This window comes from Cyprinodon variegatus, unplaced genomic scaffold (assembly GCF_000732505.1).
Source record: "Cyprinodon variegatus isolate N-32 unplaced genomic scaffold, C_variegatus-1.0 Scaffold776, whole genome shotgun sequence".
Taxonomy (NCBI): Eukaryota; Metazoa; Chordata; class Actinopteri; order Cyprinodontiformes; family Cyprinodontidae; genus Cyprinodon; species Cyprinodon variegatus.
Genome location: NW_015151229.1, coordinates 190,197 through 206,090, shown reverse-complemented (window position 1 = coordinate 206,090; position 15,894 = coordinate 190,197). Strand labels below are relative to the sequence as shown.

Here is a 15,894-nt window from a genome sequence, read left to right as displayed (position 1 = left end):
AAGATACTACAGCTCTCATACAAAAATGGTTGCACCCATAACCTTCAGGAACTTATGTCCCTGGATAGTGTCCTCCACCCGAATTGCAATGACAGCCTCAGCCTTGGCATCATCCCAGGTCACACAATGCTCTTCTGATGCCATTTATTGTTAATAGGCTGAGAAGAAGTTTATGTTGCGAGCAGGTGATGAGATCTGTGAATTGCAGTGCCAGATAACCAAGAAAACCCTCAAAATCAGTCAGCTGACTGTAAAGAGGGGATGATGCGGTCTACACATGCACTGTTTGTTATCAGAGAACCGAGCCACATCCTAACCGTTAGGATGTGTCTGGCAGCGTCCAGTTCAGTTGGATTCCATTTACACTCAACAGTTATCTCAGTTACCATGCTCGAACCGCTCTCTGCACAGTTTCAAAGGGGTAGTGTAAATGGGGCTTATGATACTTTAGAAGCTATCACTATAGACTAATTTCATAGTTTTTTTAGTTGTTGCTTCCGTTTACTACGGCCACACAGGAAATTTGATTGTCGACTGAGAATTGAAACACACCAACTGTAAACTCAGCTATCTTAAGACTTAATCAGTCAAAGCAAATTAAGTGCTACCATTTCAGTTAGCATAGTACAGCAAGAAGTCCACTGTTTTTGGTATCTCTCAAACTTAGTAGCACACTTAAGTGTTTTCACAAGAAAACCTTTTATAAATCTTTTCTTTTAAAGAGGAATCAAAGACACATCTATCAAACGTTTATCTTATGCAGTTCTTACCCTTTATAGGGCAAGTTACTGTTTTTGATCACTTGCATACCCCTTACAAATTATTTTGGCATTTGACCAATTAGATGAGCCCTTGAATGATATATTACCTACTGGAAATTAAGTTGAAACAAGTCAAGACAAAAGGTAACAAGCTAATTGTAAAGTTTAAAAGTAAAGTTTAAAAGTTAATAAGCCAAGTTAACAATTTTATTTAGGTTTATAAACTAAAGAATGTAAATGCCAGTATCAGCATTAATGATTCTAAAGTTATGTTGTACCAGAAAAAATGGGTTTCTTTCACTCTCAGAGTGTTTTTCATGAATTTCTTATAGAAGCACTTTTGTTGTTTTTCTTAATACATTCGGGAAAGTTGGCGTTTCTTGTTATTACATTGATATTTATTTTTACCATCAAAATTTCCATTTTTTTTTTTGTTACAAAGGTAATAAAGTCTTGTCCTGGATTCCAATAACACTATTAAAGTGTTAAGTTGATGGTACTACAGAAAATGCAAACACCAAAATAAGAGCGGAGAAGTGCAGCATCAGTTTCTACCAAAGACACAGTGGTTAATCTGAACCAGCGCTTCCTGGACACACCCTTGCTACCTGATAGCTTGTGGTAACTAGTTAAGTGAGTGTGTAGACAGAGGAAGATACCATGAGAAAACCATGTGATACCCTTTTTGGAAATGTCTGTTCTTCCACTTTCTATTGGGCCTTTTGTAGAGTAAATATCTCACAGGTAATATATATACCAGAGCTGAAATAAAATGACTGTTAGGAGTGCATTTGTAACAAAGCGCAAGAGTTTCCTGAATTTTACTCTTGTTTCTTCTTGAGAAAATGAGATGATTCAAGAGTCGGACAAGATGACAACAACTTTTTCAAAGATCGGATGTTTAAAGATGCAATAACAAAGCAGCTATACAGCAAAACAGTACTGTACATGAAAATACCAGAAAGGACATAAATGAATAAAAAATAGATACAGGATTCTTTTAGCCAGAGGGTGTGCTTGAGTGTTGGCTTGCGTTTAGCTGGGTGAAGGTTAAATGGGCTTTGTGAGTCATGGATCAGACCGGAGAGTGGAGAAGAGGAAGAGTGGGATGATAGTCAATACCAGTAGTGTGCATATGGTGGGAAAATGGTGTGAGAAGAGAAAAGAAGGTTTGGCAAAGAAGCAGTAATGAACCATATGAAGCCTCCAAGGCTTTTGAGTAATTTGAATTAGTACAATAAGATGGTATTTGATATAATTACATTTAGCATTATGATTTAACAAGACTATCCTTGATCTCAGTAGGAGGAAAAAAATGTTTACATTATATGTCTTTAAAGCCTAAAACTGACTTTATTATTTGTTGCAGTAGAATAATGTTGCACTAAACAAAATGTAAGAAATAATAATTTAACTTTATTGATCTCACACTGGAGAAATTTACCTCTGCATTTAACCCACCCTCTTGGGGAGCAGTGGGCTGCCATTGTGCAGTGCCCAGGAAGCAGTGTACTTGCAACCTTCTCAGAGCACAAGCACACTGCTCTAAACCACTAGGCCCACACTCCTCCATACAAGAAAAATACAATCTTTAATGTAAGAACACCTACTAAGTGAAGAAAAAGCATAACGTACTTAGAAACTATTTCTTTTGACTAATCAATGGTGATAGTACTTGCTTAATATCATTTATTTCTCATAAAGTTAACTACGTTTAACTGGGATTTCTAACCATGACCTCCTTTCTCTCAGGTAAAATACGTGATACAGAGAACATTGTATCCCCTCAAAAAGGGCAATAAAGAATTTTATCAATTAATGATGTTGTATAATTAAAAATACAGTCTGGAGAAAATGGGCTGTTGGTGCTCATTTGCAGTTGGATGAGTTAACATTTCACACTGCCTAATTGTATCGAGATTCATAAAACCTGTTTGATTGACTGCAACTGAGGTTGGGTAGGATTCCTCACCTTTCCTGTGCTACTATAGCAAATGTAAAGATATGGAGTTTCCAAAACATTTTAGGAACATTAACTAGAAAGGTTTTCTGTGAAATGATTCTAATCTTTTCAACAACAAACACTCCAGGTAGGCCTGTTGTGTAGGTTGTATTATGCTGAGAGTCTGTTTTTCTATCATCCATCCATACGTCCATAAATTAACTGTAATTGACCACATTGAGCACAAACAGGCATCTCTTAATGGCAAAGTGAGTCTCAGGACTCAGGTGAACTACAAGATCAGCCATTATCAGCAATTGGAGAAAATAAGGAGAAGTTCTGATCATCTGACAGAGTGGCTAGCTTAATAAAAAATATCTAAACAGGTCAAAGTTTAAGATTCAACCATAAGATAGAGTCTAGGAAAACATTGCATCCATGTTAAAGTTCCTATGCCAGAACCATTGATGTAAAAAAAATCATCAGAAAACACCTTAATGGTTCCCAAGACGTAACGAAAAATAATCTGGGAACTTTCAAAACAAAGATGGACCCATCGGAAGATGTACATTCTGTTGTCTTTCATATAAAACTAACATAGCATTTTAGAAAAAGATCATATTAGGAAACAAATGAAGTGGTGGGCATTGCGTGATAGTCTAGGGCTGCTTCCCATCTTGGAAAATATAAATTTACACCGATGTTGGTTTCATTGAGGAATCATGTTAAATACACAATGTTATCATCAAATAATGATCACCAAACCAGGAAGGTAAAGTAAACATTCAAAACATTCCGCCTGCTTACTTTGAAATCCAAACCCACACATAAAGTGTTCAGAGGATTGAAATGAGTCACATCTTAAGTTGATCTGCAGCAAGCCTAAGTGCTAAGACAGCAAATGGGTAAGGAGTGTGTCATGTAGCCAAAAGCCAAGGTGAGTAACGCTGCAAAACAACCACCTCATCAGTTTCAAGGGTAAAAGTGACAGAGAAGATGGCAGCTACAGTGACACGGTATAACTTTATCACTGATGGGAAATGCCACTGGAGAATATAATGGCGGCCGTCCAGCGGCATCAAATGATGCTGAGTAAGAGTGAGGGGGAAGTCACTTTTTCTTATGGTAAAGTTGCACAAAGCATGTTTCAACTTTCAGTATCTAGTAGCCCATTGATAAAGTGTATTGCTGTGGAGACATATCAAAAAGGGTTTCTGTTCTGGCAGCTCTGAAATGAAATTAAACCTTTAAAATCTTTTTCACTACTATTAGAAGATGTTTATGAAGACGGATGCCCTCTTCCTGCCTTTTTAATTGCTTTATCTTTAGACAGACTCATCTCTAGCTGATGAACGATGAACAGCCTCTCCATGCTGACAACCGCTCCTGTTCTTCGTCCTCATCATCTGCTTATCTTCTTCTACAAAGACATTCTTTCAGTTCAAGCAAAGAACTCCCACTGAGGGCGGATGGCCTTAGAACTGTCTTCCCTGTGGCCTTTGGGGACTGCCACGGTTTGGTAGTCTTCACATTAAAGCACAATGAAATATTCATACATCTGAATATGATAATGCAAAACATTTTAATGCATCATCTGGACATGGGAAGGGCACGGCTCGACTGATAACCTAGCAACACATGAGCATCCACCTAAACTTACAAGCTTGACAAGTAGACAATTTAATCAGAGAAGCAGCCAAGAGGCTCAGAAGAGGCTCCGGTTACTCTAAAGCAGCTGCAGAGATATACAGATTAAGTGGGAAAATCTGTTGACAGGACTACTATTCATCTACTCCATAAAGCTTAATAAAGCACTGACATAATAAAGTCATTGTTAAACCACAGATAGAAGACCTCTCTTCAGCATTTTGCTACAAGAAATGATGAGCATGCAACAAACATGTGGAATGGAGCGATCTTGTCAGTCGAGCAATATTGTTTATTTTTGGCCAACAAGCAAAACATTAGATGTAGCATAGAATGAAAACTGCAAATTATATGGCCGTTGAAACATTAAGTTGTAGGGATGATTTAGAAAGTACAGCGAACCTGATCAGAAAATACGGGAAGAAAGATGAAGGGGTGATCACAATGATGTTGGATTGGAACAATTTCCCTTCAAGTAGTACAACTACCCTCAACATACATCCTGAACAACGATGGTTTAAATATTTGATAATTCATGTTTTAGAATAATCCAGTCCAGACCCAAATCCAATTTATATTTCTGAAACAAGCCTTCCAAATCAATTTCCACAGATGCGTTAGATCCAGCTTGGCAGACCCTGAGATTTTCTATCAGAATAGTGGGAGGCAAATTAACTCTTTAGATGTGCAAACTTTGTAATTTAAAACGTTAGCTCTAACTGAAGCTAAAGCTAAAATTTCAAAGCTTGGACTCGGGCTGCTGAATGCAAATGTATACCAATTTTTTCAGATAAATATGCCATTGTCATTCCACTTTACTTACTAGCTACTTTATTTTGCTATAATGATTTTAATACAGGGCTGCTCAATGGCGCAGTACTGCTGCCTTACAGCAAGAAGGTTCTGGGTTCAATTCCTGGCCCGGGGTGTTTCTACATGGAGTTTGCATGTTCTCCCTGAGCATGCGTGGGTTCTCTCCGGGTACTCTGGCTTCCTCCCACAGTCCAAAAACATGACTGTTAGGTTAATTGTCTTCTCTAAATTCTCCTTAGGTGTGTGTTAATGGTTGTTTGTCCTGTTTGTCTCTGTGTTGCCCTGCGATGGACAGGCGACCTGTCCAGGGTCTACCCCGCCTTTTGCACATTGACAGCTGGAGATAGGCACCAGCACCCCTCGCGACCCCACTTGGGATAAAGCGTGTCAGATAATGGATGGATGGATTACAAAGGATGGATGGAATACAAAGGTGCACAGTGTAGCAGTGGGTAGCACTACTGCCAGTGTAGCAGTGGGTAGCACTGCTGCCTTGCAGCAGGAAGGTTCCGGGTCCGATGCCCAGCCTGGGGTCTTTATGCATGGGGTTTGCATGTTCTCCCTGTACATGCACGTGTTCTCGCCTGATTCTCCGGCTCCTCTTGCAGTCCAAAAACATGACTGTTAGGTTAACTGGCTTCTCTAAATTATGTGTGTGTGTGGGTGAACAGTTGTTTCTCCTGTTTGTCTCTGTGTTGCCCTGCGAAAGACTGGTGACCTGTCCAGGGTGTACCCCGCCTCTACCCCGTAGACAGCTGAAGATTGGCACCAGCACCCCTAGTGACCCCAGCTGGGATAAGTGTGATGAAAAATAGATGGATGGATTTTAATACCTCAAAATTGCAATGAAGTGTGTGGTTACGACAAAACTAAATGTCAAAAAAAGTTTGAGGTTTAGGATGACCAATGAAATGCTGCTAGTGTGGCATGTAAGAGCTATCTGCATCTAAACTTTGGTTCAGACAAAATAGAAAGCTATAACCTGCAGTAATACTCTATGATCCATGTGTGAAGGCCTTTAAATTGGGTTTCACCCCAGTGCTTTTGTTAACTACCATGCTTAATAGATTTAAAAGTTTACATTAAAGCCATTGTGTCCGATAACGGCTTAAGCAGATTGGTTCCAACCCATTACTCTAGTGTACAGTAATAGGTTGGTAGTACTTTCACCAGCTTTGTTTTTCAGTGTGATAGGAGGAACTCCTTAAGGATTCCAGTGACCTAAATCTTGACTAATCATTTTAAAGCTGTGACAAAGATTCTAGTGCTGGGTTGAGTGGGCGGTTGATATTATGTGCAAGCTGGATATAGAATGAGTTAATCCTCCTCCACTGAGATTCTCACCCTTCCCTTTTATTTCAAATTCTGTTTGTTTAAGCATATAATACTGCATTTCTCATAGGAAGACTGAAGTAAACGCTTGGATCGGAGTAAAGGGCCAAACGAAAGAAAAGATGATATTGTGACCGAATGTAGCATTACTTTATAGCAGCTTTGCATACCCTCACTGGTCTTAATTTGCTTCCTTTCTTCTTTATGTGTAAGTTTTATTAATTTAATCAATAATTTATGTGTCCAGGTTTTGGGTTTTCTTAATGTCCATTTTAGATGTATTTTTGTGGCACTGTTTTGTTAGCCTGGCCAGTCAGACTTGCTCAGACCCTCCAGTCAAAATTAGACCAATCACAGCCCAGGAAACGTTTGTATCAGAATCACCCAAAATGCAACAAAGCTTTTCTGCAACAATAACATGTACGGTAAGTAAGTCTGGCTGACCAGGCTACTGATTTGTATTCATTCTTTGTAACTCTCCAGACCGCATCCATGGTGAGTCTCTTATATAGCTTGAATAATTGTGACCTTCCAGTATCAAGCAATAACTTACATCCAAAACATGTACATCCATTAGAATTTGCTAAGGTAAATCAGAACTTTTTTTTTTGCATTGCTGTTTTGCTTATCTGATGAATAGGTACTTGATATAGTCGTGGTAGAACCAGATAATCACATTCTGCAGACAATGGTCTCAGATTGATGATATCAGCCAAGCTCCAGTGCAGTTGGGAGAATATTTTTCCTTAAAAACATTTAGCGCGAGGCCCAGCATGGAATTCAGCACACAACAAATTATCGGTGGACCTTGAACAGCTGGGCATATGCAAGTTTGTTCAAGTCAACGACTTTACTGACAGCTTGGTGCTATTTTCTCCGAGGTCAAACTGGCTCTCAACTTCCACAAGCAGCTCAAGCAGAGATAACATTTGTCTTTGTCTGACTACTGTATTACCAGTCGAACCACTTAGCGGTTTTCATTGATTTACCACTCTTAAAAGTCTGTTTTTGCGATCCAAGTGCAAAGTAGCTATAACCTGATGAGTATGAGCCACAGTAATGGCTTCAGAAAGTTTGAGAGTGGAGTTTATTTGCAAATAGGGTGCACTAATAGGAATCTACTGAAAAACATTTATTAATTTTTTTTTTTCTCTTCGTCTTATTTGCATCCCTGTCTCATTATTCCATTTTGGTAGCTTTAAGTTGCATTTTCGATCTCTTTGGATTAATTGTTTGATTTATGGAAAGATTCTTTCTTTTCTCAAAAACTGACACATCCTATGCTTAACATACTATAAATGTTTGCACTAAAAGTTATTATTCTGGGATAAACCTTTAGCTGTATACTGTGTTGGGCATGAATGGAATAAAGGGTTGTGTACATAATTATCTGCAGCCGGCCAACCCAAATCGCACCTCCAATGGAAGCTGAAAACCTCCACCAATATGTGTTTTAAATCAGCTGACATAAGCCAGCTATGCTTTCTAAACTCTGCAAGTGACAGCCATAACCAGTCTGGCAACTTCTCTACTGTCCTCCAATCTCCCATCTGCTGCCCACCTGATTCACACCAACTCTCCATCAGCAGCCTGTAAACAGACTCTCTGCTTACAGGCTGCTCTCTGAGCATAAGACGATTTTTATTTCACAACCTTCTTTTTTACTGCTTTATTCTCAAACATAATTTGCAGATATCATTACCCTTATGTGGATATATGCAATTGTGCATTATGTCTTTTTTTATTGATCTATAAACATTCTTAATAGTATTTTATCAAAGCTACATTAGCTGTGAATGTTTATGTATAGATTGCATGTGCTGAAAAGCACACAAATAAATTGAAGCTGTTGTGCAAAATTGGGTCTCTTCATAGCATCTCTGGAGACATTATTTTAAAGAAGGTGGAAAAAACAGAAAAAAGTAAAAAAAACAAAAAAAAAAAAAAAAAAAACAGATGGCCTGAGCTAAAAACTGTAGAAATATCCACACAACAGCAGCTTCTCTCACAAATCTCAGTCCTAGCCTTAGCTTTATTTTAGTCCCCACTTTCCCTCTCATCAAGGTTCCCAACTAAATAATCCAAACATCAGTCCAAACATGTTCAGCTGTGAGATACTGAGCTCACTGAGGGTGTTTATTCTCCTCCCACCTCCAGAAACTCAACATCATCGCTACAGGGGACTATTAACCCAAAGCGTTCAGATGGGTGTATGATCCTAATTAAGCTCATTTGGCTTTAGCTTCTATGGCAGTCTGACCTAAAACTATATAAATGCTACCATGCCATTTTTGCTTTCTTTCTTTTTGTTAGATTTCTTTTTTTCAAGATTTAAGAGTTCATTACCAACAGCACCTGCACACTTTCCTCATGGCAGCTTATGGAGGGAAGCAGCTAAATAGCCTCAAGGGATGAATTAAACAAAAAAGCATTGTTTCCTTGTTTGAATACTGCCCCAGGCAGAGCAAGCTATGAGAGCATAAACCTTCATTTTAATTTTACTTGCATCAATCCAATGAATAATTTACCTTAAAATTGCTGATTTTGCATTTTAATTCATAGTAACATTTAGAAAATATTTTTAGTTGACAAGGACATGCAGTGAAAAAACAAATAAAATGTTACCTTTTAATATAAAATACTTTAAAATTTAAGATAATTTTTTACTACACTGAAATTAGAGTTAAACTGATTGTTATTAATTCAAGTATTTCAATGCACACCTAGAAAGTTGGTGCTATTTGTGCATTACCTCTTTGCAGGACTCAAAGAAAGAAAGAAATTCATCAAAAGAGGACACCAATAACCAACTATACTTTTTTATCACATAGAGCTTCTTGGAAATGTTACAAGTGGCTTTTAGAATAATCTTTTTGCCATTGTGAATGAAAGAACAAAACCTAAACCATTTAACTCTGCGATGGATAGATGTGCACGGCAATGTCAAGCAGAGAGATAGAAAGCTTTAAAGGAGGCCTGTTCTTCTTTTTGTCAATATATTGACCCCCACCTAATAAAACTCTCTGCCTTGCATAAAAGTCTGGTACCATCCCTGCCTGACACAATTTCTTTATGTATTTAAAAAAAATAATTTGCAATGGCTGCTTAGGTTTTATTTTTATTCATGCTAAGTTAAAGAAAAAAAGCAATAAGGTTCAGCATAAATGAGAAGTTATGCTCACCGTCCTTTTACGTACTAATGCCATTCACACAATGAATGGACATGGGTATTTACTCCTATATGGATGATTTATGTTAAAGTTTTAATTTAATAAAATGTTCCTAATACAACCTCTTAAGAACCTCTAGTGCTAACCCTGTAAAACCCTAAAAGGCAAATATATCATTAGTGACTTATACCCATGCACACAAAGAAGATGAGGGTACATTTGTTCATTGCCCTTGTCTTGATATTATGCCAATGCTGCAGGTAAGGTAAACAGAATGAGGAATGCATCCGAGCAAACCATAAAGCCTTACACTTGGCTTCTCGTCTAATGAGCCGTGGACAAAGAGAGAGGAGCAGGAACGGTGACACCGCATCTGCCATGAGTAATGGCTCTGAGCTGAATCTGCTGTGACAGGCCAAGGAAGCTGTCAGAGTGGACTGAAGCCTCATCGTCTGAGAGCATCGTAGTGAGAGCAATGGCTTGCAGCACTAACGCATGTATTTCCAGATGAGTATTTGCGTAAGGACTTATTGCAAAACGACAATCAATACCAGCCACATTAAAACATGGCTTCAAAACCAGACTTAGAACTGATTTCCCTACTATTTGTTTTTAAGACTGCAAAGGAGAGACACTAAGACAACCTTCCTAAAGCAACATCCATCACTAAGATAAAGAGACAGACACAAGCTTTTAATCACAAGCAAATCAGGTGTAAAAACTGGGTCAACATGAAGGTTGGTTGAGGACCCAAATGCAGAGATTAGTTCTTGTAGGTTTAAGTAATCCAAGAATCAAACCCAAAAACCCAGGAGATTTCAGGATAAAACACACATGAGAAACCGATTAACAACAAGGAACCAGCACTGAAGAACTGCACAGGGAGAGTATATATGGCAGACAGAACAAAGACTGGGGTAATGAGCTGATATGGAGCAGGTGTGGATGGAAGTGAATAGAAGGGAGCTAGAGGAAAGGAGACAGACACAAGGGGGCAACAGAGAGTAACTAAAGATTGCTTAAATATGACACAAAATGGAAAATAAACCAAAGATCAACAAAACAGAATTACTTAGATAACTAACAGTCCAAAAGGGGAGAACCATAACAAACTGACAATTTTTAACATATAGGTTACAATTTAGGGTATTTCAAAAGCTTTACATTTCATTAAGGTTATAAACCATCCTTCCATCTATATACCTGCTTCATTTCCTTCCTTAAAGTCTGTGAAAATATAAGCCTTAATATACTTATTTATTAAACAAATACAAAGCGACAGAAAACGTAAATTTAAGCATGACAAATCTGTCGGAAAAATCATTTCTGAATTCTGCTTTTGTGCACATTTGGTATACTGGGTGCAAAATGCAGGCCTGTTATGAACATTAGAGATTTATTTTAATTATCTACTATTAATCAGCCAAATTAACCACCTTTCTACTGAGGAAGTCAACTAAAATAAAACTATCTATACACCTATAAATGTATGAAACACATCCAAATATGCATTTAATGTATTAAAAATATATGAAAGATAGCAGGACACTCGGAAGAGAAGCGGGGCTTGCAGGTTTTGCGGGGCCTTCCCGCACCGGCCGGCGGTGGGCTATACAAATCCTGCTGCACCACCGTGAGGGAAGCTCAAGATGCAGTGCGTGCGGCGCAGAGGGCGCACAGACTGCATCGGTCTGCCTGCCTTTGACGCACAATTCCCATTCAAATTAGGCATAAAAACAATCTCTGCTCTCAGAGATCAACCGCCGCTGATCTATTTAAATCATCATTATGATTAGGAAGATGCCGCATCCAAAGGATGACTACAATATGAATTTAATTATCGACCAAACAAAGAAGGGGGGTGCAGCCATCATTTATTTAAAAGACTGAAATATAAAAAGAAAAGAAGACGCATGAACTCACCGTTTCTGCAATCCGGCTGCAGTTTTCCCTTTTCTTTCAGCATGTGTCTTGATGCTGCTGGGAATGATGAGGTGTGTGCGCTTGTCTTTGGAGGGAGCGTGCCCCTGTTGGTGCGTCCGCCCCCCCCCCTCAGTTCAGCCGCTGCAACAGCAAGCTGTGCGTCTTCACCAGCTCCCCCCGCCGCTGTCACAACCTGCGGCGCAGGAGACGATCTTTGAGCGGAAAGATGGCACACTCCTCTTCGAAAATCAGCGCCTCTCCCTCCGTGGACTTTCTTTTTTTTTTTTGTTTGATTGTTTTTTTTCCCTCTAGCTTTATGCCCTTTCTTACGGAAAAGGATTAGGGACACCAAACAAATAAAAAAGTTGACTGATTTTTTAAATTTCATTTCTGTTTAATATGAGAAAAAAAGTCAGAATTCTGACTTCAATCTCACAATTCTGACTTTTCTCACAATTCTGACTTTAATCTCAGTATTTTAACTTAAATCTCAGAATTCTGACTTAAATCAAAGAATTCTGACCTTAATATTTTGAGTTTTTCTCAGAATTTTGACTTTTTTTTCAGAATTCTGACTTTAATCTCATAATTCTGATTTTAATCTGAAAATTCTGGCTTTAATCTCACAATTCTGACATTAATCAGAATTCTGGCTTTTTTTCTCAGAATTCTGACTTTAATCTCAGAATTTTGACTCTAATCTCATAATTCTGATTTTAATCTGAAATTTCTGACTGTAATCTCAAATTTAAGACTTTTTTTCTGAAGTCTGAATTCTGAGATTAAAGTCAGAATTATGAATTTTTTGTCATATTAAACAGAAATAACATTTAAAAATCTGTTAACTTTTTTTTTTTCAATGGCCCTAACTTTGCTATGAGAGCACTATTTTAGTGAAATTATTTATATGGATATATTTATATTTTTTAATCCTCTGTCTAAGTGCATTCTCTTTGTTTGAATGTAGCCTATTATATGTAGCCTATTCTTTATCAACAGCATTCTTACTTTTAAATTGGGGTTATAAAATACAACAAAAAAACAACTGAATGTTGAAACTGTAACTATACAGTCATGTTTACATTATCACTGCTGCTTACATTGTTATCAAGGAAATGTGTTGAGAGCTGTACTGAACGAAATTTCTTTTTGTATACACTTGTGTGTGCAAAATAACAAATAAAGTCTTAGTCTCTAAGTCTAAAGTCTAAGTCTACTATGAACATCTACAAAGGAGAATTGTTTGTTTATTTATTTACTTCAGACAAAACAGGTACATAGGAATAATATCAGAGTGAGAAGTCTTTAAGTTAAACGATCTTTAGAGAAAGAAAAAAACTGATTGTCAGCATCTACAGCGCCCTCTTCTAATAGGCGGTATAAGTAGGAACTGCTTGGGATCCTAGTAACTTGCAAGGTGGTGGACTCTTGGATATATATATATATATATATATATTTATATCTTTCTTTTATAACATCTAATATTTTATTCTTCAATAACACAGCTCTATTTACAATTATCACTGATGAGAGTGGTCTCTAGAGAGCTGCGCTGCATTAGATAATTTAGCTTTCATATGAAAATCGCAGCATCAAAATCAGAACTAACAGACTCCTCCACTGTTTTCTGGATCAAGTGATAAAAAGATTAGGTACCGTTAGGGAGTTTCACATTACTGTGTAAAAGTTCCCATAGATCAGGGGTCTTCAATGTTTTACAGGCAAGGGACCCCCAAACTTATGTCGAGATGGAGCAGGGACCCCTAATTATATATATTGTGTGGAATTGTGTTATATTAAACTGGTCCTATGGTCACTATTACATATCGAGTAATGTAACAAAAGTAGATATTAAAGTATTTCTGATTCTGATTCCTTGTTGATAGGACAGGTGTTGTGAATGAAACGGTGCCCAGCTTTGAAAGAGCTTCTGTGTGTCGCTGAATGTGTGCATTGAAGACATCTTCTGCCTCCAATTATCCGTTTAATACAGTTTGTTAAATTCATGTTAATGTGCATTCAAAGACATTTCAATTAGTGGAAAAAAATGCAAAAAATATATATATATATAAAGTCTAATCAACCAAAACTTTGGCGACCCCCATGCAGTGCCTCCGTGGACCCCCTGTTGAAGTCCTCCATCATTGAGAATGGCCTGCAATGGAAGGGGTAAATCGAGCTAAACATGAATTTCAATAAATGATGCTGATGACTAAATGTTGCTATTATACAACCCAAATCAAATGTTTATTAATGTAACTTCGGGCACAATTGTTGTTTTTGTGTGTGGACAAAAATGGGACAAAACTTGCTGGTGTATAATAATATAGCTGGTGCTATATTTACACTATCATTAATGATAGTGAAAGGTTCCACTACCAGCTCATTTCATCTTCACAGATCTCAATGAATCTTGTTAGACAGAGGCCACGTATTAAAGGTTTAGTGGAGGATGTTCTTTTTCTGGGTGGATCATCAAAATAAGTGGTCCTCCGAACTGTCAGTCATTCTGGTGATATGTTTACGTTAGGCCGTCCTACGTGTTCATCCCTGTTTTCACTTACTGGTGGCGACTATGGCATAGTGGAAAAATTGCAAATCTTCGTTTTGAAAGTAAGCTTGTATGAGCGATGCAAGCAGGAACTTTTAAACAGCATGCACGAGGAGAAATAGTACACACTCTTGCACGTGTTTAATAGCCATTTCCTCTCAGGTGTGGTAACAGGGTTCTGCATCTTTTTTTAAGTGGTCTTTTCAAAAATGTGCAAAAATCCTGCACTATACCTTTAAGATTTCTTGGGACCGGCTTGTTGTTTTATTTTTATGCTGTTTGTATGTGATTTTATGCCAGTCTTTTTACTTGATCATATCCACCACCCCCAACACCCCACCCCTATATAGCGGTCCGTGCTGCAAAAAAGGTTGGGGACCGCTGATTTAACAGACGATTCATCAATTTGGCTGATTCCACAATGTTTATCTGTCGTTTTCTTTATAAAAAATGGAGGAAACGACCCAAAAAGCACATCACTAAAGACAAATAATATAGATAAGCTACTGGGAACAGAAAAGGATTCAGCTGGAGATCTCTACATCAACTATGGCCGTTTACAAAATAATAAACTAACTCCATTGAGCACACACCAGCTCCCAGGCTGTAACTTTGCTTTATCTTTTACCTACATCTGACTGTTGAGTGATAAGGCTGTAATGTTTCCAAAGCCAGCCTGTTGGAGCCATGAGCACAAGCAGCGTTGATGCAGGTCAAATAGGATGCGTTTGTGTGTGCAGGTGTGACCCCGGACCAACCGACTGGCACGGAGGTGCCAAGCTCCACACCACTGTGCAAATGTTTCTGCTCAGACAGGAGACGAGATGGCGGCCACATGTTTTTCTTGCAGACATGCCATCCAAGTGTTACACACTCTCTGAAGAGGAGCCTCCACCTTAGCCAAACCTTCGGCAGACGCTGCATGTAACAAAAAATAAATCACTCGAGACAAAACACTGACTTTCACCACGGCTGAACATTTATTGGATCCCCTCCAGGTTTTCTCAGGAGTTAGCTTGTTTAAAGAAAGAAAAAAGATAAATCAGGATGAGCCCATGTTGCTTTGACACTCAGCAGACTTTAGCTTGTTTACTCAGCAGCCACCTTAGCTTCAGTTGATAAACACGGACGATAAGCAGCCTTCAGTCTTCCTCAACATTAATATGAGCTTTATCTCAGAGGTTATCTGAAAATTACTTGGTTAAGAGGATTGGGACAATCAGGAATAAATGCATTTACTTAACAGGTTTCAAACTGATAGGGGTTTATCGCAGAAGCCGAGATGGCGATATGTTTAACTTTCACTCCTGTTACATTTATTAATGATATTTTGTCACACTATAAACCCAAATTTTTACAAATTTTGTCATAATTTAGTCCGACAGAGGATGAAGAATGCGACTAAGGCCGACAGTATACAACCCTTACAGTACAACATGGCGATTGGCATCTTCATAACTTATGGAAGCTGATCAAAAATAGATTAAACAACATATTTCAATCTCTATACCAACCTTTTGGAGGCTCCTCAGGACCTGAGATATCTTCACATTTTGGATAAAGAAGACAGGTGATTTGAAAGGGGTGATATTTTTAGACTGCTTAGTAAATGCAAATATATTCAAGAATGGACAATTTGATTAGTCGGGGTGCATAAACATAAAATTTTTTTCAGTGTAAATAATTAAGAGGGAAAGTATTTTTGTTGAAATGGGTATGTAAGGCGTTTTTGTGGTTTTTCTTTGTTTTTTCTGT

At 38.0% G+C, this 15,894-nt stretch overlaps 1 protein-coding gene across 15 annotated transcripts in view; it reads right to left on the bottom strand.

Annotated features, from left to right (window-relative positions):
- The window catches only part of LOC107098426 (neuronal cell adhesion molecule-like), a 73,415-nt gene extending 61,686 nt beyond the window's left edge, over positions 1–11,729 (bottom strand). For 10 of the 15 annotated variants that reach the window (XM_015396105.1, XM_015396114.1, XM_015396111.1 and 7 more), the window contains exon 1: positions 11,589–11,729. The gene's annotated coding sequence lies outside the window, so the exon portion shown is untranslated. The remainder of the gene's footprint in view (positions 1–11,588) is intronic. The other 5 variants (XM_015396108.1, XM_015396117.1, XM_015396118.1 and 2 more) reach the window with 2 other exon arrangements.
- Between the last annotated feature and the right edge of the window lie 4,165 nt (positions 11,730–15,894).